We start from the raw sequence: 26,281 nt of genomic DNA on the forward strand, positions 1-26,281 counted from the left end.
ACCCCAGAGGCATTATTTGAACAAATTTGGTAGAGGTTTATTAGATGTCACTACATACCAAATTTGGTAGCCCTAGGCCCAATGGTTATGGACAACAAGATTTTTAAAGTTTTCACAAAATAGGCCCCATATAAGTGTATGTTCAGTTTTGTGACCCCGGGCAGGGTCAAATTTGACCCAAGGGGCATAATTTGAACAAACTTGGTAGAGAACCATAACATGTCACTACATACCAAATTTGGTAGCCCTATGCCTTATGGTTAAGGACAAGAAGAGTTTTAAAATTTTCACAAAATAGGCACTTTATAAGCATATACTTGATTTTGTGGCCCCCGGGGCAGGGTCAAATTTGACCCCTGAGGCATAATTTGAACAAACTAAGTAGAGGACTATACAATGTCACTACATACCAAATTGTGTAGCCCTAGGCCTAATGGTTATGGACAAGATTTTTTTTAAGTTATCACAAAATAGGCATTATATAAGCATATGTTCAATTTTGTGACCCCCGTGGCAGGGTCAAATTTGACCCAAGGGATTAAATTTGAACAAATTTGGTAGAGGACTATTAGATGTCACTATATACCAAATTTGATAGCCCTAGGCCGGATTGTTATGGACAAGAATTTTTTTGAAGTTTTCACAAAATAGGCCTTATATAAGCATATGTTCAATTTTGTGACCCTCGGGGCAGGGTCAAACTTGACCCCAGGGGCATAATTTGAACAAACTTGGTAGAGGACTATAAGATGCCACTACATACCAAATTTGGTAGCCCTAGGCCCAATGGTTATAGACGAGAAGATTTGTAAAGTTTTCACAAAATATACCCTATATAAGCATATGTTCAATTTTGTGACCCCCGGGGCAGGGTCAAATTTGACCCCAGGGGTATAATTTGAACAAATTTGGTAGAGGACTATTAGATGTGTCTACATACCAAATTTGATAGCCCTAGGCCTGATGGTTATGGACGGGAGATTTTGAAAGTTTTCACAAAATAGGCCTTATTAAAGCGAATTTTCAATTTTGTGACCCCCAGGGCAGAGTCAAATTTGACCCCATAATTTGAACAAATTTGAAAGAGGTTCACCCCAGGAACATTCCTAAGAAATTTCATCAGAATTGGACCAGTAGTTTAGGAGAAGATGTTTAAAGGAAAAGTTTATGCATGGATGCACGATGGACACAGGACCTTTGGCCAGTGGAGCTAAAAATCAAATTAAACATTTAGTTTTGGTGTAAAATCAGTTTTTATATGCAGTGTCTATTTCACTTATAAATTAAAACAGCATATTATTCATTATTGAAAAGATTATTCCAAGCTTGATGTCATATTTTAACTTTGCATAGTGTAGTTAATTGAACATTGTATTGAACTGTATGGGCAGCTATATTTTTTAATTTATGTATGTTGTATTTTACAAAATGCATTATTTCTACCACAAGTAGACCATTTAAGGCCTACTGCTACTAAATAGGCACTGGTATGAATTTGACACTGTTTTTGATGCTCATACAAAACTTTAATTATTACTACACTTTAGTATATTAAATATTTTCAAGTTTTTGTTCAACATTTTTTGCAAAAGAAAAGAGTGTCTTAATGCATTTGAAAATATACTTAAAACAAACTAAAAATCTATTTTAACATTCCTTTTTCCTGGTAAAGTGTATTTGGGATGATAAAAAATACACTTGAAGAGTATTAATGCTGGAAAAATGCAGAAAAAAATACATTTGTTTCTGTTAGAAGTGTGTCTTGTCTGCATTTTTAAGTGTATTAAATGCACATCAAATGCAGATAAATACAATGCCAATACTGTTACATGTATTGTAATGGACATAAAATGCACTTGTTCTTGTAATTAAATGCTTTAGTGAATTGAAATAACCTTTTATAATGTTTTAACAATTAATAATACCTTTTTATATAAATTTTCTTTTGAAATGTGACACTTAAATGATTTTTGCACCACTAGTAAGAGGTATAATTTGTGCTCATAATGCTTTATCATTACACTATATAATATCATTTGTTGTATGAAAATTGCCCGTAAAATCCATGTGAAAGCTCAAGAGATCTATAGCAGCGTGCTATACCCTGCTCCTTTTTACATGACTTGATGGTATTTAGTCCCCAATTCTACATGGCTAAAGGAAAATTAATGTGCAGATTTGACAAATAAGTCTTAACTGGGATCCAATAGGCAGACTTTCATATTACTTGTATTTAATTTAAATCATGATCTGAATTGCTCTTTGGCAAATCTTTGTTGGTCACAGTATTCAACTGAATTTTGTTCACTTTGTAGTGATTATATTTTCTATATTTATCAGTCAACATCTTTCTTAAAAAGTTTAACATGATTGCTTGGTTAATTTAGAAACAAGATCAATGCATCATAACATAAAATGAAAATATGTGTAATAGTAAAAATGGCAGCAAAAAGCACTAGATTATCTGCCTAAAATCTGAGACAATATGTTGATATATTGGAATTTCTCATAAATAATGTGTTCCATAGTTGTATAATTGTATAGTCGCATGCATGAGTGGTGTCAATGTCACAATACCAATTAAAGCCTATAATTTACTAAAACAATTTGAAGTTTGATGTGTTTTTTTTTCAAGATCTGTTATATATAATTATATATACATGTATATATATATTGTTGAAAAGTTAACATGCAATAAGTTTACTGTAATTAAGTGACAAATAGTTTTACTGATTTGGTTGGATGCATATATGCAGATATATCATGGTTGGTGCAGAGGACAGTAGCAAAAACAAGAGCTGTCTCGGTAGGATGACATATGCCCCCGATAAACGCTTTAATAGAAGTTATGAGCATTTTTCAAAACCTAAACGCCGACCCTAAGTTCAAGGTCAAAGGGGTCAAAATTTGTGTGTGTATGGGAAGGCCTTGTCCATATACACATGCATACCAAATATGAATGTTACATCTGAAGCGACATAGAAGTTATGAGCATTTTTTCGAAACCTAAATGCAAAGTGTGACGGATAGACAGACGGACAGTGCGATCACTATATGCCCTCCTTTGGGGGCATAAAAATGTGTTTCAAATTGTTTTGGTAAATTAGTAATGTAGTTATAAGAACAGAATCATCAATTATAAAGTTATTGATTATAAAGTGTTGCTGGCATATTTGATGCATTCATCTAGCTATAAGAAGGTCCCTGTTTTATCCCAACTGGCACCGAGTGAGGGTTCTCAAAATCTTTAAACAATATGAATAACTACATATAGGGTCAAGAGCCTTGTTGATATGGGGGCTAAACACCTGAAATCAAAGCGACCCAGGTTAAAGGCCGAGACCAAATAAATAAACCAGAGGCCGCATGAGCCTGCTATACTCTGAACAAGTATTGTTTCTTCTCAGAAAACTGGCTTAAGTGTCTTACTAAGCTTTAGACTTTGAGTTTCAGTGCAATCAATCTAAAATAAATTGGTCAAATTAAATAATAATTTGTAAAAAATAAACATTCTGCACAAATTCAATTATTTACTTTACCTGTGTGCATGAATCATTTCAGTCTTGATGGTTAGTGAACTATGTCAAAAGCACCATATCTATGAAACACTTGTATTTTGAATAGTGCAAGGTTCCACAGAAATGATGCTGATGATAATTCTACACGATGATGAATTATTAGATATATTTCTAAATTCCATTTCCACCAACAATTCGGTTATTTCACTACAAGTTCACATGCTTCATACACAGTTGAAAACAACACTATTTCACTCAACAACCGTGACACATGTACTCAATTTTTCAACTTTTCGCAATTAACCTTGTCTTCTACTGTTATTGTTGTTGTTGTACTTTTTAAAGTAGTTCGAAAGATGGCGACCATTAACCCAGAGATTGATTTATGAAATAAATCGTCTGCTGATCCAGAGTGCAATGCGCTGTGACTTTTTCCCCTGCATTATGTCACACAATAGACCGTGAAACGTGCCCGGCTCTTTAGGATAAGAATATCTCTCGCTCGATCCATTCTCCATTTGAATCACAAAATATCCATCCGCGTCAGAGGCTACTGTATGCACACAACATATAGTTCCTGGCGAAAGTACATGCGAATTGGGAAGTATATCAGTTCTCAAAACTGTATTTATAACACTGTTCATACCTGAGATTGAATCGCCTGTAAACATGAAATCAACTTATAGTGTTACTATTTCTTCAGTCAATATAAACGTCATAAAAAAATTCTAAGCAATTTCCATTTATAAATAAAACTGACGTTTGTTTTTCAACTTCTGGCCAATAAGTCAATAATCCGGACTATCCACTTTCTTAATAACAGGGCAAATATTATATTTGGTATTTGTGAACACAAGATAACACTAATTGCAATAGAAAAGTTAAGTTGAATGCCATAACATGGTATTTATAATTATGATCAGTTATTGGTTTATAAATATTACGATTTAATAAACATTTTATCAAAAAAATAAATTTAAAATATATTTAAATAATGACTTCTACTACCTGAAACAACAATTTTGCATTTCTCTGAAACTGCGGCTGCATTCTCTTTCAGCTTCAATGAAACATCTCCGTATAATCGTGCCAACAAAGTTGTCAATTCTTTGTCAAGATCATTCACCATCTGAATAACGTGTCCATAGTTTTTTAATAAGCTTACTTTTGCTTGCGTGTCAGTAGAGAAAATGTTCATTGAATATCATATGGTACTATCATTGAAAATGAAATCATTGTTTGCAAAAAATAGCCTTTCTATAAAGTGAGTTTATTGCAAAATAATTCTATTAGACGGATCCAGGTTTTGCATTGAAAAGTTTTATCTTCGCCATCCAAACAAATGTTATTATTAACACTGTTGTATATAATACCGTGATATATTTGAACGAGTACTTAACTTACAAATTCAATAAGGACAGGTCGATAGGCAAGTTTATTGTGTGCGTGCACACTGTTTATGAATACAGATGTATCACTGTATTGAACGCGACGTGGTTTAACTTTTCTATTAATTTAAACCTATTTTATTATTTTAGTTATTTGAAATAGTCACGTTCAATAAACAACACAATGCCCAGTGTGTGAGAGAGCGCGAGCGCTCACGTCATTTAATTACGTTGTCATATGTAGGTTGTAAACATCAAGAAATTAACTCTCACAGACTATATCGATGTTATGTTGTGGGATGCATGTCCAAAACGACAACGTAGTACGATTACTGATTGGATGTTTAAAATAGGTATTTACTACTAGTATTTATTGTTAAAGACACAAGTTTGATTCATCAATTATCACAAATATCACAACATGCGCTTTAAAAAATTGCATGTGTTTATTTGTGTATGTATAACAAATTATTTTAATAGCTCAACAAGTTATAATCGTTGCGAGTATTGGGTAACATTAATAAGCCCTTCAAATATGACTGACATTTACTAAAGCGTTTAATATTCTAATTTTGGGATTGATGGGCGATAAATCGTGAATATAATATATTCATATGACTAAACATGTACAACAAAATTTAATACGTCGATCTGCATGAATAAACAACTTACGAGATCAGATAGAGGACCTTCGTCATCACGTGCTGCTTCTATGTCATCGACAGACGTTCATTCCGAGTCTAGTTCTTCGCTGATTGTTTGTTGCCTTCGCACTATTCTCCCATGTACTTCCCCAAACGATTCACCGGAGGTTGTCATGAGCCAATGTCAAGTGTTCCACTCACAAAAAATGCCGCTTCAACAATATAGTAATATTACATGTAACTCAATATGGAATGCACATGCTCATGTAGACAGCTAATGCAGGCTTAGAACGTCATGTTTCTTATATCCCATCACGTTGTGTATCGTATATCACAGATGAATTTACAACTTTACTAATTGATTCACGAATATTATGTTTAAATGTAGTTACTCCAACTGTCTACAATCTTCTTGAAGAGTTTAGCGCTATTTATGAGCATGATGTATACACATAATTACCACATAAGTAGGTCGAGTTTAAAGTTCAGATTGCAATCGAGGCTTGAAATCCAGATGGCATTTACATTCATCCATTTAAGATTAAAGAGGCAAACAATCTACCAACTGCTTTTGAAAACAAACGCAGTAAGAGTATTATCTCGTTTGTTTTACGATATTTTGTTGTATTTACCGGTTTATAAGAAATACTAATTCTTCCACGCCTTAAACTAGTTATTTTCTCCTTGAGATATATTTACACTGTTTACACTGATTATAAACACACACTGTAAATGGTTTTAAAGGGGCCGTCAACCACGAATGACGAAAAAGAAAAGTTCTATAATACCGTATTTTTTACAATTATTATTTTATATTGTTTAAATATCACAACTGGTTTATTACATTACTTGAAAAAATGTTTATATTTTCAGTATATTCGGTAGTAAAATTTTGCGATGTAAATTCGAAAGTAGATCGCGAAAATAGGTGGCATCACGATATACACAATATAAATAACGCAAGTAGATTGATCATTTAAAAAAAAAATATATACAATTCACTACGCATGCACAATTTGCATTCATGGGTATACCACGTGACGATGATGATCAATCTACTGGCGTTATTTATAGTTAACTGGTAGTTACCTGGTAGACATACCCAGTATAAATTATTACCGAATATACTGAAAATATGAAAACTTAACAACATTTTTCAAGTAATGTTATATACCAGTCGTCATATTTTAATAAATATAAACTAATAATTGTAAAAAAAACGGTATTTTACAACTTTTCTTTTCTTCTTCGTCGTGGTTGACGGTACCTTTAACACTCTATGAATATCGAACATTTCAATTTTTATCAAGCGAAATGAAAAGTACAAAAAAACTATAACACCTTGAAATAAATACCACAGGCACGTTTGGCTATTTACGAGTTTTCATTAATTTGCACAACGAGTATCATGTTACTGAATTGACAAAGATAAATAGGTTATTTTAAAATAGCGTATTCAGCCTGTATGCCAGCCACTCAGTACTTGCGATGCATATTATATTTTGGTAGAGTTTAAATGTTTTGAGAAGTTTATAAGTCGAGTTGACTGTGTGATCCGTAACCAACAAACAACTTTTTTTTCTTCTTTATTTTAACATAATTTATAATAAATAATAGTATTCACAAATTATAAATATATCATATTGCACTATATATAATTTAGTTTATAAAATCAGATATTCATTTAATCAAAATTCAAATGTAACCGACGTATTTTTAATTCTTAAAAGCAGTAGTACATTACTTCGTATTAACGTAATATAGGATTAAACATTAGCTCACAAAAGCTCAAACCATACATGATGACATCAGTGATGTCATGTCAATGATTTTAAGATACTTAGCGAAACAATTTAATCGCCAAGCTTAAACAAAAAAAACAACATTCAAATGGATATTAGTTTTATACTTCACCAGAGTTTGTGTTTATTACTCTGCAGAATAAGAAAAATCTCAATTTCAGTTATTTTTGCATAAAACCTACGAACTATCAGACCGCCATCATGAAATGTTTGCAATATTAGACATTAACTAGTTATTAGGGGCCGAAATGGTAATTCGAAAACCAGTTATACATTTTTAGGTTCTATAAGTAACAAATTTCGTTTTGATAACGTATTTTATTATGTTTCAGCTACGAATAGTCAACTTGTTAAAATAAAACAAGTTTGTAAATATGTTCGAATTGAACCTCTAAAGCGCAAAAATGAAATTGATCTGGCTGTGGACTTGTCCGTTAAGAGCATACCAGGTCTCTGTTGTTCACGGTTTGTGTAGGTGTAGCGTGTTGGCCAGGTTGCCTGGTCAGTTTTTGCTAGGCGTCTGGTCCAACCTTTTCGTTTCAATCGCCTTGGGCGATGAGGATGTCTTCTCCGAGGCTTTGGCTATGTAGCGCTCTAACTCTTCATAAACTTGCGTAGTCAGATGTTAGTGCGTAGACCTGGATAATGATGATGATGATGATGATGATGATGATAAGGTTTTGCTGAGGTACGGAAGGAGATGAGCCGGCTCACTCTGTCCTGTCCAATCTGACTTGAGATGGTAACGCAAGAGACCCTTCAAGACCACCACACCTCAACTTTCATCGGTTGAAGACAAATATCCAATTTGTGATTGTCTGAAGACATTAACCTCATGGATGGCACCAGCAGTGACAGTGCATATATGACCATGAACGACGAGAAGCTAGAAGAAGTAAACAGCGTCAAGTACTTGTTGCCAACCCTGTTCAAAGATGGCACTTATATCGCTTATGGTTCAATAAGAAATGCAATGGAGACCTAAGCTATGACTAGACCAAGCAGGTTATTGACAAACAGCTCCATCAGCTTACCCACCAAAAGTAGGCTCTTCAAGTCCGTCGTAGTCTCAACACCAACGAGTAAGTCTTGAAAGAAGCACTAATTGGCCCAAAAGCTCCCCTAATGGCGACCGTCAAACGGCGACGGCTTGGACACGTCACCAGGCACGCCGGCTTCGTGTGCATGCCTGTTCTCTACAGCACGGTAGATAAAGGTCACCGACAAGGTCGTCAGAAAAAGCTGGATGGAGAATATGAAAAAAATGGAAGTTCCTCGATATGCTACTCCCAGCAATACACAACAGACCTGACTGATGAACGATTTGTGTATTTCAATTCCTCATCCCCAACCCCTTCCACCCCTCGACGAGTCAGGCCAAGGGAATGATAATGAAGCTTATATGTTCTCTTTAGAAATAGATGGATCCGCATATTTTATTTTATGTGTAAGAATACACATACACATGTGAATACAGCATTTTGTTGCTATGAGAAAAAGAGCCCGTGAATAACCTATGAGCCAGAAACAACATTTCACTCTAATGATGTGGTGTTGCACAGAAGTCAGTTATTCACATATGTTGTGTATATATTGTATTACGATTCAGCACAGCCTTTCCCCACACAATCACCTGCATCCGTTTCCGATAATCTTATACAGCCCACGAAATAATACGGTAACACCAAAATTGACAAAATCAGTTTACTACAATATCAATTTTTGCAAAACTCAGGTGCTTACATATGGATAGCTATAGGATCACAAAAGAACAAAATATTACTGAAAAGGCCCAGACAATAAACATGTTTTTCCTAACACTTGACCGTCAGATACTAAAGCATATTATATTATTTTAAGTCAATATCAACATCAAGAATACAAGAATATCAAATGTTCACATAGAATCGTATTTTATTGTCCAGCCCACGTAGACAGCATGGAAAGACTATTTCACTCTTGGTCTTTTTTATACAAACAACAGCAGTTGCTGACAATATCATTGGTGATTATTTCAGTTTCCGATTTCAACATATACGTACAATTATACTTGGTGATATTACCGGTTGGTTACTATATTAGTTTCTGCAAATATCTAATGCTCGCATGCGAAAGCCGACAATACCAGTTGTTGATATTGTTGCTGACAATACCAATTGATACAAATATAATTTGCTGACAAAATTGCAAACACGCGTTCGCTTCAGGTGTATCTCTAGCCGCCGTACCATGTGCATACATCGTGAGTGTGCTTGCTGCTTTAAGTCTCCCTTAGTCTGTCAGAAAAAAAATGCAAAGCGATTGTAAAAAAATAACGTAATACAAATATGAAAATATGTGTAATAAATATTTTGAAGCGTTACTTTCAAAATTTGTCACGTAAAGCTCTATAACTTACCAATCCTCGACGTGACAACATTCTCAGCAAAAACCAACTTACTCTTCATTTTAATCCAGAAGTTAAATCTTTACCGAAATTATTAAGTCCGTTGAACGATATTTCCCGCTTTTTTATGTTTTATGGTATAAATGAACCTCAGCAAATGTAAAAATCAATACAGTATTATATATGTCGACATTGTTTTTTTTTCTGGATAAACTTCCAGGTAAGATTTGTTTTGATGTTTGTTTCTACAAAATCTTTTTTCCTTAGGGATGGTTTTATTGGTCAAAGTATGTATGTTGTTTCGTATTGTGCCGTACTGTTTTTGGCAATTAGATTCATTTCACAAATAAAGGGCCACGAACGTGTGTATAATAGGAATGCAATACTGCTGGGGCATATGGAGTTTCACTTCTTAATATCTACTCTATCATAGGAATGCAATACTGCTGGGGCATATGGAGTTTCACTTCTTAATATCTACTCTATCATAGGAATGCAATACTGCTGGGGCATATGGAGTTTCACTTCTTTATATCTACTCTATCATAGGAATGCAATACTGCTGGGGCATATGGAGTTTCACTACTTAATATCTACTCTATCATAGGAATGCAATACTGCTGGGGCATGTGGAGTTTCACTTCTTAATATCTACTCTATCATAGGAATGCAATACTGCTGGGGCAAATGGAGTTTCACTACTTAATATCTACTATATCATAGGAATGCAATACTGTTGGGGCATGTGGAGTTTCACTTCTTAATATCTACTCTATCATAGGAATGCAATACTGCTGGGGCAAATGGAGTTTCACTTCTTTATATCTATTCTATCATAGGAATGCAATACTGCTGGGGCATGTGGAGTTTCACTTCTTAATATCTACTCTATCATAGGAATGCAATACTGCTGGGGCAAATGGTGTTTCACTACTTAATATCTACTCTATCATAGGAATGCAATACTGTTGGGGCATGTGGAGTTTCACTTCTTAATATCTACTCTATCATAGGAATGCAATACTGTTGGGGCATGTGGAGTTTCACTTCTTAATATCTACTCTATCATAGGAATGCAATACTGCTGGGGCAAATGGAGTTTCACTTCTTAATATCTATTCTATCATAGGAATGCAATACTGCTGGGGCAAATGGAGTTTCACTTCTTTATATCTATTCTATCATAGGAATGTAATACTGCTGGGGCAAATGGAGTTTCACTTCTTTATATCTATTCTATCATAGGAATGAAATACTGCTGGGGCAAATGGAGTTTCACTTCTTTATATCTATTCTATCATAGGAATGCAATACTGTTGGGGCATATGGAGTTTTACTTCTTTATATCTATTCTATCATAGGAATACAATACTGTTGGGGCATATGGAGTTTCACTTCTTTATATCTATTCTATCATAGGAATGCAATACTGCTGGGGCATATGGAGTTTCACTTCTTTATATCTATTCTATCATAGGAATGCAATACTGCTGGGGCAAATGGAGTTTCACTTCTTTATATCTATTCTATCATAGGAATGCAATACTGCTGGGGCATATGGTGTTTCACTTCTTAATATCTACTCTATCATAGGAATGCAATACTGCTGGGGCAAATGGAGTTTCACTTCTTAATATCTATTCTATCATAGGAATGCAATACTGCTGGGGCATGTGGAGTTTCACTTCTTAATACCTACTCTATCATAGGAATGCAATACTGCTGGGGCAAATGGAGTTTCACTTCTTAATATCTATTCTATCATAGGAATGCAATACTGCTGGGGCAAATGGAGTTTCACTTCTTTATATCTATTCTATCATAGGAATGCAATACTGCTGGGGCAAATGGAGTTTCACTTCTTTATATCTATTCTATCATAGGAATGCAATACTGCTGGGGCAAATGGAGTTTCACTTCTTTTTATCTATTCTATCATAGGAATGCAATACTGTTGGGGCATATGGAGTTTCACTTCTTTATATCTATTCTATCATAGGAATGCAATACTGTTGGGGCATATGGAGTTTCACTTCTTTATATCTATTCTATCATAGGAATGCAATACTGCCGGGGCATATGGAGTTTCACTTCTTTATATCTATTCTATCATAGGAATGCAATACTGTTGGGGCATATGGAGTTTCACTTCTTAATATCTATTCTATCAATCATGCTGTGTGTATGAGTCGTTCCGGTTGTCAAAATAAAGATTGTACACGATATTTCTTTTTCACAAAATGTATCTTAATTTGAACCATTGTTAAATTATCCTTTGTTGTTGAACTTCTATGTAGTAAGAGTATTCATTGTAATTATATTTATATCATATTATAATGTAATACTATTTAAATAATATATAGTAGGTTTGAGCAAATATTCCCTTCAAAGTTGAAAGATGATATTAACAGTCGATCAGTTGAAATCTAACAGACTATGAACTGAAAATGATGGCATAGTTAAATGTGTGGTGCAAATCTTTGTACTATCTGTCAATGGCATGTAAGCAATGTGAACTGAACATGGATATATACTCGAATGTGTGTTGCAGAGTTAGTTGTGGATGTCCATATACATGGTTGTGGTCATGACCAAGTTGAAAATGAAAACAATAATGGTCAAGTTTGATTGCTATAAATATGGAAAGTAGACATACACAACTATTTTAAATGCACTAATAACCACAAAATTATTCGTTATTGTAGTCGAGAGCGCATTTTTTGATCATGTGTTGCAGGTTTTGACAACAATTTTAATATGTGCACATATTATTTTGGCATGTTAGTATCTCATTTAGATTGTAACAGGATTCATTACTATGAAGAAAATAAAATGAATTTTATATATTAATGTTAACTAAAATTTGTTAACTCTTGTAAAGAGGTATGATATTTATTTTAATGAAAGCATACATGTTCACGCTCGTGATTAAACAGTCATGCCATGGAAGAGGAAGCCGTGTAACCAACGATATCATTCTTGGTTTCAACATTATGGCGCCTTCACCTCATACACGTTTTCTCAAGTAATAATAACCATGATACGTTTTATCAATTTTTAATTTAAAATATTGACCATGCTCTGTTTACTGTGCATATCTGGTACCTTCAAAAACAAATTGTATAAAACAATACTCTTTATCTTCAGAATAACAGTTTTATTAATAATTAGTGTTGTTATTGTCACAAAGATTACGTTAAATGAGAAAGAAATAACCATTTATCTAACGGTTGCATGTCATATAGATTAAAATTTCAACAAGTTGTCGACAAGTCTGATGCCATATCTGAAGTGCTGTATTATTGATGTGTTTGTAAAATGTTGCTTCTAAATAATCCATCATTTGAATTTGTATCATGGCAGGTACTCACAAATGATTTTTTTTGCCGATCCTTATTCAACCTCGGCTTACCTAGTTTACATCTGAGTGTCAGTTTATACTGCGTGTGGATAATAATACGGACAAATGGTGTTCACTGTGTGTTGGTATTACTTTTTTAAACACATTTCACACTTGAAATGTAAGTTTTCGTGAAAGAATTATAAAAACACATTTTTATTGATTGTGTAAATGTGTGGTACATAATGGAAGAGAGGTTTATCATTTTTTTTTCAATTTCATTATCATTTCATGTAAGTTGTACAATCATCTCATTTCTTGTTAGTTGTACAATCATACGATATCGATGTTATGTCAAGATTTCCAAAACTTTTCTCAGTTTTTGACAACGTGTTTCATAGAGGAGTTTTAACCAATACCATAACATTAGTGAATGGCTTTTGTTTTTCTGTTTGTGAATCGAAATTATATAAGTGTCATGCACGCTCCTTCACCGATCAAACATTTATGTTAATCTATTTAATCTTTATTTTGACCATATGGTTCAAAAAGTCGTTCCCAGTCGAATTTCAATTAAATGTTTCTGAAAACTAAAAATGGCAAAAAAACATTATTGATAGAAAAACCTTCAACCCACTTGCTTTTAGACTAAATCTCTAGGTTAAAGGCTGTTTAAATGTGCACCTTAAATAATTTACTGGTACGTAACCTATTAGACTAGTAATGTTTGTGTAGAGTGTGTTCAAAATAATCAATCACAATGTGTTATTTAACAGTCTGGATGCCTTCATTAAGATAACATTAATAACGAATTGTTCAGAAATTCCACAAACATAAGAATAACAAAATGGGTGCGAAAACAGGTCTGGAGAAAAATATAATTTGTAAAGATATTTAGCAAGACTCGCAAGGAAAACAATAAATACAGTTGCATATTCAAATTAACGTTTCTGAATTACATCAAAACAGCATCTGATCAAGTGTAAGCGTAAGATTATTGAATCCCTGCTTGTGCCTTTGTTCACATCGATAAAAGCGGCGTGGGCGAAACTCATTCCAGTTTTCATCATATTAAAGGCGTTATCAAAATGTGTTACAAGTTGAATATGAGTTTCTTTTTTCTGGTAATGTTAATAAATTCTGTAAACGAAAAAGAAAAATATGTAAACATTTTTAGTGTTAAATTTAGGAATAATGAAACTTTTGAAACATTATCAGGAGAACATTCCTGCAGTCGTTTATTTAAGACATATGCCAATACAATCAATAGAAATATTATATAACACAACATAATACATTGAAGTGCTCCAAACCATTGCTTAGAATAATCAATTAAAAGCATTGTAAGTTTAAACCGATTGAAAGGCACGCCGACCTACACAGGTAACAAATAATAAATCACAAAACTAACAAAGATAATAAATTACTGTTACTTCGGCAAATTAACTAGTCCTGACATAAAGTTTGAAAACAAAAGTTTACTTGTAGATCAATTGACATGACGTCTTATCAGTGATCGCTCCGCCCACTTAATCACGTGGCTCAGCGGGAAGAAAACTAGACAAGCTAACACCAAAATGGCTTCTTTGCCTATAGACTGCATATAGATTTACGCGATATTCCGGATGATTTTATGGACTTGTATAACACCATATTACACTTGTAAAGGGGTTGATGCCATTTAGTTTTTCTGCATATGCAAAAAATATACGATTAAAGAGAACATCAGCTATTTATAACGGGTAAATCGGTACATTAAACACGCTCTCAAACGCTTGCGCGCTTACCGAAATCGAACCCGTTATTACGTGTAATGGTGGTATTTGCAATAAATTAACACTTCACCGGTATTAACCCGTGTTATTAACAAAATTATTACCGAAACATTCCCCCCTACCCGTGTATTTGACACGAAATAGCGCTTTATAACTGGGAATTCGGTGAAGTTTTACGCGCTTTCTGACGCCGGGTGGGTACCTCAATCCCACATGTTATTGCGTATAAAAGTGATATTAACCATATTAAACATTGCTTATGGGACATTTATAAATCACTATAATTTAAAGCGAAAAAACAACACAGTAAGTTTGGACATTGTCTGATATAAAATTAGCGTTGTACGAAATAGAATACGGTCAGGCTATTATAAATTAATAAGGCTACCAATATCAGACGCTCGCGTAGGTACCGACTTCCCCGAAGTTACCGCATTTATTGGTTAACTAATATCAGTAATAATAACTCTTTAATAATAGCATTTATCGAAACGTCTTTATTAAAATAATAACAAAATGGTTTTAAATTGTTTCTGACACACACATAAACGCGATTTTAACGGGGATTTCGTAAAGTTACACGAATTGGGTACCAAAATTCTCAATTATTTTACATGCACACGTGACATACATACTTAATAATGCTTAGTTATTGCTTATATGACATTTCAAGTTTGTGAAATAAATTAATGTTCTTTAAAGGGGATCTCGGTAATTCTTGAAGCTTCCACTCGCTCTTGTCAAGACCGCATTGCCGCGTTGGAAATGGTATAAATTTAATTTATATAACTTATCTTCTGGATACCAAATGTCAGAGTTGCATTAACCCTTTTTACACCGTTTTTGCCATATTTCATTTCCGTTTTTTAATCAGAACAAAATAAACGGAACTCGTTTAAAAAATGAGATCTAGGCATTCGAGCTCCTAGTGTGGATTAAAAGCGTTTATTGGTGACACCACATAAGTGCAAATGTGTTGATACCGTTAATGAGATAATATATCACATGTCACCTTCAAATAACATGTATGATGTTAATTAAGTGCATTACTACCAGAGTAATAAAACACAGCATGAATTAGGCTTCATGCTGGGTTTTATTTCTCTTTAAGTAATGCAGATGAACCTCGCTTCTGACCAAGTAACTGATAAAACTATTTTAGAAAAGTGAAATATTATGTGATAATCAGATCGATAACATAAACTATTCAAATCTGCTAGTATATCCGATAAAAATATATTATCATTGTCTTTGACAGTGTTGACGTTCAGTTGTTCGTGGTGACGACCGCATGTATTTATACATCTCTTACACTTCTCAAGATCTCTTTTCGGCTTTGGAAACGATATAAATTAAATGTCACCAACTAATCTTTCAGGATATCGATTGTCCGTGTTACATAATCCCCATTGACACCGTTTAACCATTTTTAATCGTTTTTTTAAAGAGGAAAACAAAAGAAACTCGTTGGAATAAAAGTGAACCTAAACATGTAGCTTGTCTAGAAAATGGCGCACAGGTCGTTGCTAACGAGTGCGCCCGATTAATCGATCGCTGATTGGTGGATCAATTCTAGTGGGCGGAGCGATCATAGATAAGGCGTCATGTCAACTATCACAGGTGAGACAGAGCAATATTTGTATTGTATTACAAAAATTATATTGACTACAATTGACCACTCGCCAGCTGTCAATCAAATTCACGCAATAATCAATCAGATTTCGTTTATTGCGGCCACATGGTCCGACAAACAAAGACTGTCGGAGTAATGGAATAAGCGTTTTATGAAAACACAACGTAGTGGGCGGAGCGACCGCGTATTTGGCGACTGGTCAATTTTGCTCCTATCAAAATAAGTGTAGTTATGCCAACCGTTTTTTTTTTATGTACAACGATAAAATTAATTCACATATGTAAACTTTGAAAATGGCTATTTATAAGGAATAAGAGCGTCATTCTCTGTAATTATTTTTTTTAAATATCTCGGATTAAAATTTAAGCATTCATAAGATGTACTTGCGTTTAAAGTATTTTATACTGTATTAAAATTATTTGTCGGACTTATTATTCTTTTATTTTATTTAGTGTATGAATGCATACAATTTATTTTTGCCATTTAGTAATACATACATTCATATAACATTTATGTAAATTTCGTGCAGAATACATGGCAAGTCATAAACACATACCGTAATTACTCTAAGTTTTCGGACACCCTCTCTTTTAGCCAAAATAATTATTTTTCGCGACTCTATATTTTCGTCCATAATTAATGACTACAATTTTTCGGACACTATATTTTACAGCGCTAGTTTACTCGATGTCTGCCCTGTTTTCGCCTATCTGGGACCCTTCGATCATGAAGTTTTACAACCGGATTAACGTGATAAAACCTGCATAGAATGCCCTGAGGGTAATGGACCATTACAAATGCGTTATTGGGTAGATTACAATGTATACCTGTAAAATAAACAATGGTTTCACCCAACAGCGTTTAAAATTTTATAGTATTCAGGAAGCAGTATGGTTGTTTTTTATGACGTTTTTTACAAACCATTTCAGGTAAGCGATTGCAAATAAGTGAAGTTGTACTTGATTTGAAGCAGGGAAAGGAGAGTACAGCACAATAAAATTATTGCACATTTATAATTGGTTTTATTTTATTACAATAATTGACTAACTACCATAACATGTCTGTCTCTAAATTTTCGGACACTCGTAATTTTTGAATATTTTTCGTATCTAAATTTTCGGACACGAAAAAAATAATTATTTGTAAGTGTCCGAAAACATAGAATAATTACGGTACATGTATGGTGTGTATAGCCATAAAAGTAGCAATCCAAGATTTAAACGGGAAGCCTGATCATAATATGGATCAAGCAACACTCTTACTGTTACCTTGCAATAACGACGTACATTAACGTGTGTAACAAACATAAGCATGTAATAAAACAAATACTGTGATATTTTCCCACTAACCCCTTTAAAATAAGAATAACGTATTACATGTAAACATGTAGTTTTCACTTTTGTAAACAACGTTATGTTTGTTTTTCAGTGTGTTAGTACCAACTCGGAACCGTTGTTGTGCTTGAAAATTTTTTTTAACGATAAACCGAGAATGTACACGTGTTTAAATCCATACCTACTTAAACGTATCCATGTTCACCTAAAGCCATCAATAACTACTTTAAAGCATTATAGCTACATAATTGGAAACATCTCTTTCAACAGCAGGCTGGGGTCCGGTCTCTCCTCTTGATTCTGTGCCCAACAGCTCTGTACAACACGTGCCAGGCTCTCCGGCATTGCTTGCTTGGTATTACAATCAGGATTCGGTCTGCAGGTTATTGATCGAACCTTTTTCAAATCTACTGCTTCCCGTCTAAGACAAAATGACGATAAAAAGTAAAAGGGATTACGACTAAATTATTTCCTCAATATGAAGTTTGCAAAAAAATACTTAATTTAGGAATGTAATTTCAAAAAAATACACTAATATCTAGATATTTTCCCTGGCTATTATACATTTTAAATAAAACAAAAAGGTATTTTGTAAATTTGCAAAACTTGTAAATAAAAATAAACAAGGAAATTCTGTTTGCATAGATGTTTACATTAAGCAAATGTTTTTACAGATGCATAACAGACATACACCATTATGAATGCCAAGTGTTAGCGCCAAGTATAAGTGATAAACACTACCTTGTATGAAACATCTTTCGTTTATAACTGGATTGCTTTGAACATATATAATTTTCCTCAGTATGGAATTACACAATTATAACATATATTTTTATTTGTCATGATACTAATTATTTTTAAAGATTAAATGAACATAAAAAAGCCTTTTCCTTATATGTACATATGCAGCGTAAACAAAACCCAATGCTAAACTGTTAAACTGGTATTCGAACCAGCGCCAATAAAAATCGCGCACTTCGATGTGAATTTTAAAGATCGCAGTATTTTTATCAAAATGCGCATGCATAAATCGATGCTACATACATTTGAATGGATATCTATATTACTCATACTGCTGCCAAAACCATGCTCAATTATTACATACTTTATTCCACGTTATATTATGTTTGAACCAAAACTTGGGTGAGCCGTTCCCAAGCCCCCTTAAACAAACTTAAATGTGCAGATACAATTATATGTTAAAAACCATTTATATGAGGCCGTTTAAAAAAATAAAGTTGCTGTAAAATAAAGTATTTAAATGAACAGTTTTGAAAGATAATCTGGAAAAGTTAGAATGTGCGTTTGTCTTACCTTCCATACCAAAGTTCCCACATCAGTGTTCCCAAATCGAATATATCCGTGTGTTTACCAATGTTTCCTTGCACCACAACTTCCGGAGCCAAAAACCTAGAGCCATCATTTATGCTCGTATCAATCTTACAAGTCGGTCCACAAAGTTTCGTTATCCCGTTGTGTAACTGTGCATAGAATATTTTTAAAACGGTGAAGTTGGAACTACGTTTAAACAATAATAAACAACTTTGTTATCCACTCAAAACTCACAACTTATTAAAAACTCCGAACAACATGTTCATGTATATATACGTTAAAAAGTGTATAGCAGTTGAAAGGCGATGTCTCGCCAAAACGCCTCTAAGGTGGATTTTCCTATGTGCATAGCCTCTCCCGTGGATGTACAATATCGCAGAGCAAACAGTCTTTCCTGTTCGGCCAAAGAAATCTGTTGCGTGGGCCCTTGCTTCTTGCGGCATATTTCTAAACGAAGACAAACGTTTGTGAAATGTTATTCTAACATTTTTATCAAATCAACATGAAAACCGGTTATAACTTGCCTTTTGTATTTATTGTCAGCAATACGAATATCAGGAAAGGATACATTTTAAAAATGATTATAAACCAATATAAACGCAATAGTAAGCGTAAGAAATAATTCCATTTAGTAACTAAATCGTGATAATAATGAACATAACTTACGGAACTAACCCACACTGCAGTTTGGGATTATTGAAACATAATCTTCCAAGTTTGTGTCACATTTTTCGTACAAGAATAGCAACCAAAAACTGCTCAGCTTTTCATGCTTTCCGCCTCCAACCACGGCTGGCAACATGTCAGTGTAACATGCTCCCTTGAATCTCACAATGTGCTCGTGATGTAGCCTCCTGTAGAAGGTGTGTAGCAATTAAAGCAAATAATATAGCTACTGTTATTATCAAGTAAAACTTTTTTACTAATTGAATATTGTCCAGTTGTATGCAATGCAGATTTAATTGCTGTATCTTTAGTGCAACTACAGTCTTAGTCAGTCTCATATGTATTGCTTTTACAAAGCTTGATTTGTCATTTGCGGCTCAGGTACTACTAAATAATCTTCCATATACTCTAAGGTGTACTACAACGTACCCGGGGTAAGGAAAAAAATACTAAATAATACCCCGGAGTATGACTGGGTGACTTAAAGCGTATTTTACGTACCCGGGATGCAGTGTAGTATACTTAGGATTACTCGGTGTACTTTATGTAGTATTTAAGTCGACAACGACCGATTGAGCCTTAATAACCTATGCAGCCTATTTAGATCAGTAACAATATATACGTTATATTCTACAACCCATTGTTTAAACCGCGACCGTATGGTTGTCGTAGAATTAATTCCAAGTTAGATCAAAGGCTTCTTTACATACAAAAATCGAAATAAATTAAAACGCGTTTAAGGCAAACCTACGAATAAATAAATGTTATTCATTGTGTTCAAATATATTTATTAAAACATATAATTGCACAACTTCATTTATAATTTAAATATACCTGAATATTTCTAAATCAACCAAATGTGTAAACATCGTGGTAGGTGATGTTTTTATAACTTTTAGTGCTACGTCTGTGTGTAAGTATTTAGCTGCATAAACCTCTGAGAAATGCCCAGTGCCAATTTCTTTAATACGAGTGATGTCCAGATAGTTAACGTTATCGTTGGCAAGATATTGAAGCTCAAACAATCTCAATGAAGCAATATGATCTTGCACAGCAGTCTTTATGTCCGTAAACTCACTTACAATCTCGCTTGATTCACGCTTGTCTGTTAAAATGGACTCAAGATGCACCATATCCGCCTGCATCGATGTAGAGACTATACGGGCACTCATTTGATCTATTCTTTTCATTAAGATGGTAATATAATTTTCAAAAACACATTTGTCAATTGATTTCCTTTTCAAGAATTCGTTCAAAGATTCCTTCAGCCATTTGTCCATGAACGGTGACCTGTCTTTCCGAAATTCTTTCAATTTTCTTTCATCATTTGCATGTGCTCCAAACACAATCGGGATAGCAACCAAGGCGGCCACAATGCCTAGCGGTATCCATATCGGAGCTGTCATCGCAATGAATACCTTACCACCAGTTTGTAAAGTATACTCGGCTTCTATTCCATCAGCCTCTACTGTTTAATAATGTTTATGAATGTATAAAATCGTGCAATGTAATGGATCTTGAAATTGACTTGTTATCAAATGTTTGCCTTTTTTAATTATGGAATGCCGATAGATTTTAGCATCGTTACTTATGAGCTCTTATTCCATAATAATACCATAATTGAAGAATAAAACAAAACTGTTAGCACCACTTGAGTTCGGACGTCATGCATAGTCGCACGATTTCATTAGCGAACGCTAAATTATCAAGACTTAAGAGGAGACAAGCACATTTAAATTCAATACGAGTGTGCATAGGATAGTGTGTACTTCATGAATTAACGGTATTGATACGGATTTTAAATAAGGTTAACAATATGATGAGGTTTAAATTTCGATGAGGTATTAAATATACATTGTAGTTGTGAAACTTAACACACACCTTACCTTTGATATCTGGCTCGTTTTCAATATGCACAAGTCGTTCAACGTCTTCAAACTCTTCTCGCAATGATTGAAATTTCTTTTCAAATTCCTCGTTTATCATTGTTACAGTGCGTTGGTAGTGTTTAGTGTCTTGTTCCCATTTCTGTATTTCTTCTAAAATCAAACCCTGGATATACCTCTTCACCTCGGCTCTAGTTTCGTCGATGTCATACGCAGAAAGGGGCATGCTAATATTGGCATAGAATCTACTCTTGATATCGCTTTGAACAGTCGTTTGCTTCAGATGTGTTTCTAGCAACACCACCATTTGCGTACATCGTGAAAATGCTTGTTGCTTTAAGTCATTCTTCATCTGTCAGTAAATAAAACAAACACTGATATGCAATTTTTATAAATTGCATTATCTTGAAAAGTTTAAACAAATAGCTTTTCAATTTACCAATCATTGACACAATCTTGACATTCTTAGTAAATACTGTGCAAGTTAATACCTTTGTTGACTCTGAAATGAATCGCTGTAGTTTTTTAAAGGGCTGTCTCATATCATCGTTGGACTTAATGTCATCGTTAGCAAATTGTATCCTTACTAATGCATGTTTTCGAACGTGTTGTAACATGCTGTCCAACCAACTTAGGAAGCAATACAAGTCATGTAAAGTGCATAACATTAAAAATAATGCTACCGCCATTATATCGGTTACAATAAACAAAAACATTTAATATCAATTATACACAAAGCTGACGTTTTTGGTTACTCTAGCAAACGTTTTGTTGTTTTATAGTCTCTGGTAGTTTAAACTATGAAGACGATTTTCATTTTTCGGATTTATTATAAAAATGCATTTACAAAAACTGTTATTTCTTTATTTAAAATATCAAGATGTTATAAAAATTATATCCAATAATGATCAACCTGTAATGTTTCTTCAATTTCCCTTCCTGACTTGCGCGAATTATATTCCGAAGTCGTTCGTAAACTTTCTTTAATAGATCGCTCATAAGTGTTCCCGAAACTCTGCTTCTGCTGGTCTAATACGCATAAAAAAGTTAGGTTTGTTGAAAAAAAATCTTTACAAAAAATAAAAAGGTACTATATAGTAAAATTAAATATATGTTATAATTAATCATCAATACATACAGAATAAAAAAAAATATTGAAGCTTTTTAGGTGCATTTGAATAGTCAAAACATGACAAATAGGGCGGTGGTTTAAACCAGTTTACTCGCATTCCGAACCTCCAACCAAGGGCCAATAATGCTTGTGTAAAAATTATCTTTTTAAAAAAACTCATACACGTGTATAGAAATAATATTCTTATTACGAGATAAGCTATTGAATCAGCTTTAACATTACACTTAGATAACGGTTTCTTACTATTTAGCATTTATATTGCCTTATAATTTAAAATGTAAAATCGTTTTATGCTAAATGCATGTTATTCACTTGCCTCGTTGGTGCGTAGCTTGTAAATTTGATCATGTTCAGAAATTCCAGGAAAATATTTCTTTATCTTCGTAACAACCTCTTTCCAGATTTTTTTCTCTGCACCCGGATCGGAGCTTTCTTTTTTCTCAACAATTTCCCAGTTGTTACATACAAACATTATACATTTGGCATCAAAGCTATTTAAATTGTTCAGTCGTGTGTCTGACTGTAGCTGTTTGCACAATTGCATCAACTGAAATGCAATGTTTCTATACAAATACCTAATGAATAATATTTGTTGATGTATTACTTTTGTTCTGGGCGTGAAAATGAATGCCTTACTATATCTGGAAAAGTATTCATTCCAAACTGTTCAATATATAATAAAATGTTAAATGTATATGCTCACTATCATCACAAACATATTTGGTTAGATTGAACCCGCCGAACTTACCACGTTCTTTAACGTGAGTACAGAAAGACGTGTTACTATATGCAGTTAATTGACGAACGAGTACAAAATACCTTATTTTCTTGCACATCATCAGGACATGCGCTGTTGATGACATAAATGAGAACGGACGAATCAGCAACCGATTCCATGAACTGTTTTGATATTATCTTATCTTCTCCTGGAATAGTTACAATGGTAACGCTTTCCTATAAAGTAAAAATGTCATTTTACTTATCGAGTCAAAATTATAGTACATGTCTTGTATATATCATTAAAATAAACTTAAACAAATTATATATAATAAAGTGTAGCATTACTGTGTTTCCGAAAACTGGCAAATGGCAATACGTTTCAATACGCTGAGACGTTTTCCCCTTCATTACGTCCGATAATAGACATTGAAACGTGCAACATTCTTTAGGGAAAACATGCTTCTCGCTGGATCCATTCGCCATTTGAATCACAAAATATCCTTCCGCGCCCGATGGTATTGTATGCACACAGCAAATAGTTCCTGGCGAAATTACATGTGGATAGGGAAGTACTTCTGTTCCCAAAACTGTGTTTATAACATTGTTCATACCTGAGTTTGACTCGCCTGCAAACATGAATCAAACGTGTATTGTTACTTTCTGTTTCAGTTTTTGCTTATGTCATAAAACAATAAAACTGTGGAATTTACATTTGTAAACGAAAAGGTAGCGTTTTTTTTTTCAAATTCCGGCCAATCAGTCAGTGTCCCGAACCGCTTACTTACTTGATAACAATTCAAACATTACATGATACAACATTTAAGAAACTGAACTATGTTAACAAATGCTGCATTTAATTGCATTCCATTTTTAGTTAAACGACACATTATGGTATTCATACTAAGGTCAGCTAGTAAGTATCTCATAAATATGCAGTTGATATAAACATTATATAAAATTATTTTATACCTGAAATTAAAAGTATGTAAAGAAATAAATATCACGACTTTCATTACCTGTAACAACAATTTTGCATTTCTCTGAAACTCCGGCTGCATTCTCTATCAGCTTCGATGAAACATCTCCGTATAATCTGTCCAACAATGTGGACAATTCTTTAGGAAGATCACTCACCATCTGTATTACTTGCCAGTATACTTTCAATAAGCTTTCTTTTGCTTGTTTGTCAGTGACGAAAATGTCTTTCATGTTGTATAGCGCCTAAACATTAAATACTTTTAAACGTATGATAATACAATTATTCAATTACATCACTGTGTTTCTGAGAAAAAATTGAATTTCTTCTAAGCGACTTGTACGTATTGCAGAAACGTCTAATAGAAGGACGGGCTGGTATTCTGAACTTTTCTGAGACAATTTTTATGTATGAATTAAGAAATGTTCTCTCATGTAAAAATAATTGTTAACAAATAATTTCTAAATATTGTGAAGAAACTTTAGAAAGATCATATAATAACTTTTTTGCCCTTAAATAATATTGCAAACAATCTAAAAATAATATCGTCTGCAAACAATGATATGTTACATTTTAAAGACCTTCCTCAGCTTAAGCTCTGATAATTATTTATGTTAGATAAGTCGTTCAGAGAGCTTCTACGAATAAGATATAATAGTTATAGACGCAGATTATTGGTAGTATTATATGTAGGTTCCGCATTTGATGAATTGATGTCTGCTTGTTTTAAAAGGCACAATCTATTATAAATGTTTGAAGAAAGTTTTAAGACTTCTGCAGAGCTTTCTTACAGAAAGAAACAAAAAATTGTTATTCTTAGATTATTACAAATATATATATCATGATACTTCAGTTCAGAAACAAATGAAAAACGAATAGATAGATAATTATGCAATAATAATTGGAAATGTAGCACATTTCACAGTAATTCACCTTTTTTAACTTAAAAGTCATACCGTGAATATCTATTATGTCCATTCAATTTCTTTTAACAAGTGTTCACCTCTTACATTTAATGAAAAGATGCATGTTTCATTGTGTTATTTTACAACCAATTTTCTCAAACAAATAGTTAAACAAAGAATAATTTTATTTAAGTATAAAATTTTATTTACAGAAAATTCTAAGCGTCATTTCTACACTGATTTAGAATACCATCCTAGGGTTTGCCATGAAAAGTTGCTTCCTCTCCAGCAAAAAATATAGAGTTATTCACACCATTTCCTTCAATAACGTTTATTTGGATGAGTACAAAGATGACATACCCAATTTTGACAAGTCGATAGGCTGGACAAGTATGAGCATGTCAGTTGTTTACGAATAAAAATATATCACTGTATTGTACACGAAGCTGTTGAATAATATTATTTATTTTATTGCTATTATGTTATTCCTGATACTTATATTGCCCACGTTCATAATACAATAGAAAGTCAAGTGAATTCCGAGACTACTTACGAGCTCAGTCAACGGAACTTGGTCACCACGTGTTGCATCTTCGTCATCAGCAGCCGTGCTTCCCGATTCTAATTCTTTGCTGGTTGTGCGTTTCTTTCGCATTAGTTTTCCAAGTACTTTACCAAACGATTTACCGGGCGTTGCCATTATTCAATTCCACGTCGTCCGTTATCAAGATATTTCGTTTTGACAAAGGTTTAATATTTTGTATAACTCAATATGGCATGGAATAACATGCCCATGTTGACAAATATTGCAGGCTAAACACGTTACGTTTCTTAAATCACAGAT

General features: G+C 33.6%; 2 protein-coding genes across 15 annotated transcripts in view; one reads left to right on the forward strand and one right to left on the reverse strand.

Annotated features, from left to right (window-relative positions):
• The window catches only part of LOC127839369 (peroxisome biogenesis factor 10-like), a 169,057-nt gene that overhangs the window by 119,541 nt on the left and 23,235 nt on the right, over positions 1-26,281 (reverse strand). The window lies entirely within an intron of this gene.
• LOC127839362 (ZZ-type zinc finger-containing protein 3-like) overlaps positions 1-26,281 on the forward strand; it is a 166,093-nt gene that overhangs the window by 104,216 nt on the left and 35,596 nt on the right. The window lies entirely within an intron of this gene.

Source organism: Dreissena polymorpha, chromosome 7 (assembly GCF_020536995.1).
Source record: "Dreissena polymorpha isolate Duluth1 chromosome 7, UMN_Dpol_1.0, whole genome shotgun sequence".
NCBI classification, from domain to species: Eukaryota; Metazoa; Mollusca; class Bivalvia; order Myida; family Dreissenidae; genus Dreissena; species Dreissena polymorpha.